Here is a 2,708-nt window from a genome sequence, read left to right on the forward strand (position 1 = left end):
ACAGCATAGTGCCCTGCGTACAAAGAGTGGGTCCAAAAGTGTGCGTTGATACCCTGATCTTTACGTTTCTAGAACGAAACGGCCATTGATGCATGGAGTTTCTTATAACTCAGGAATCATTTGCTTGTCTTGCTGTATTTTGTAGCTCGCAGTGCTCATCATTGGCAGATGAAAAGCAGCCCAGTGGTCAACATGCCCGTGGTAACCGTATGAAAGCGGTCAGTATTCGTGGCAGGATGTCCATCGTCAAAACCGTGGATGGATGTGGGTGGAAGGTGACTGGTATCCCCATGTCGGTAACAGACACGGTGACTCATTGTCTCAAAATCGCGGTCGATATCCCCTGTGACATACCACGCAATCATGTATCAAGTTGTGGTTCAAAAGTGGCACACCTAAAGAAGTTGGCACTTAGCACCAATAACTGTGAATTTCCGGTGTTTCTACACCTCATAACACGACTAAGAGTTGGTCATTCAAAGAACCAGTGACTATACAGCCGCGCAACACGGTTTCTGTGATGCAGGGTTAATTTCGCCATATCTTGTACAAGTGGAAACTTAACCGCACTACCGTTTAGCAGGTGTGAGATTCGCTGACTAAACTCCGTGGGTTCCAAATTCTGAGTTCCGTGAAATGAGCACCGCTGGTGGTTCACAATCATGTTGGAACGGCTGTACAGTGCTCCTCGTCCATCACCAAGGACTAGGTTCAGTGAAAGCTGAAGGTAAGAAAATGTTTCCACACCACCGGTACCGGTGTTTATTTGTGTGCTCGATAAAGGCGGAAAAAATCCATGTCCATTGCAATTTTTTCCTTCATTCATTCCACCACAGTTCAGTGAAAGCTGAAGGTAACAAAATGTTTCCACACCACCGGTACTGGTGTTTATTTGTGTACTCGATAAAGGCGGAAAAAATCCATATCCAGTGCAATTTTTTCCTTCATTCATTCCACCACTATACTCTCGAAGTATCCGATGCCTTTTGGTTTGTACCTTTTTGGTGATGCGGAGAATACCTGAAATCAAACGGTTAAGAATCAACGAAACGAAAGTTCATCAATTGGGGACATTTCAACTACATAACCACTCGCTATCCCAAATGATCTCAGGAATATATCAGTTAAATAACTTCCACCAGAGTTCACTATTTGTTGCACGCCACATAGACGTTTGGAAACATTGAAATAGCTCCAAGTGTTCATTCGCCTTGGATAACACCAAGTGCCACCAACACACGGGCCGTCGTTTTAAATAGAAATATTCACGTTATTAGCAACTATTCAAGCTAATTCAGCTCAATCCGTTAAAATACTGGTCGTTAAAGGCATACAACACATTTCAACATTCGTTTCTTTTCCAACGCTTTTGTATACTCATCAAAAAGGAAGCCGAAGAGGTTTTGACAGCATATGAACATTTCATTCTCAGTTCATCCGCCATTTGCACTTTTCGCTCTCCGTGCGAATATGTCTAAGTCGTTACACAAAGACGAAATTGCGGTTCCATGATTTATATGACCTCCATCGCTTCTTTATCCGGTCATCTTAAGTCAATCCTCAGCCCATCAATTGTGTGGAGTCATAAGGTAGCTCAAGGAAATGAAAAATTCGGAAGCCGAGAAAACTAACCTAACAGACTGATGGCCTAGGCGTTGAAGATAATAATAATGTTTATTACCAACTTGCGGACTACAACCAGGTAAATTAAAGCATTAAACTCCTTGAGGGTAATGGTTAATTGCTTCAGGTGCTACAACAGGTCAAACGGAAACGATCAAAGTGCCGATGTGCTGAATTGAAAATGAGCAGAGATATAACAATGTAGGTGGGATACCAGAATGGGCCGCCTGGCCTACAGGTCCCACACACTAAGGAATGAACTGAGAGGTTTTCCAACTGCAGTGTCGGAATGGTGCTTGGTTTCCTGGAGTTCTGTGTTGCCGGCTGCGTTGCATGAGGTGTGTTCGCCCTCACTCCACAGGTGTCAGGAAGAATGTCAAACAGAATGTTGATGTGAGATGTTGGTGGCTCCAGGAGATGGCGCGGACGCAGTTCATTCTTGTGTCGCGCCAATATGTCTTGATCAACCGATGCATCTTACAATAACTTCTAGCGTTTTCATAAAACGTACTTTGATCCAGCGTTCGTGCCTTGATCAATAGTCCTGCGCAAAAACGGTAGAACGCATGTCAAATTGGGATGCAGTTGTGTTCATGCTGAGCCAGAAACGAGCTGTAGGTGTCGGGGACATAGCCGAATTGATAATTCACACTTTTCGGCCCATGAGCGCTTCATCAGGTAATTTCTGATCTTCTGAAGAGTCACTGGGAGCGGTCTGATGGACGGGAAGAAATCTCTGGAGGACTTCTTCGAGTGTCCGATTCTTCTGAGTTTTGGCGACTGAGGGCAGGCGCGGTAAGTTCGAAAGCGGTTTCGTTTTTCTCTCCTGCAAATGTGTGAAAGAATTTTTTCGTTTTTCAATCTATTTACAGGATACACATGAGTAATTGTTGAATTTTATTACTCTAACAAAACATCTGAGAGATAACCCTTGATATTTTGCGCAAACTTCCTATTTTACATCTAGTCCTAAACATGACATCAATTTATACCGATTACCCTCTGCAGCCATTGATAGACTACAACAGATGTGAGCGAAATGGCTGCCCGTCGACCGTCAAACGCGGCATGCAACGCCACACCTG

Source organism: Opisthorchis viverrini (genome assembly GCF_000715545.1).
Source record: "Opisthorchis viverrini unplaced genomic scaffold opera_v5_156, whole genome shotgun sequence".
NCBI lineage: Eukaryota > Metazoa > Platyhelminthes > Trematoda > Opisthorchiida > Opisthorchiidae > Opisthorchis > Opisthorchis viverrini.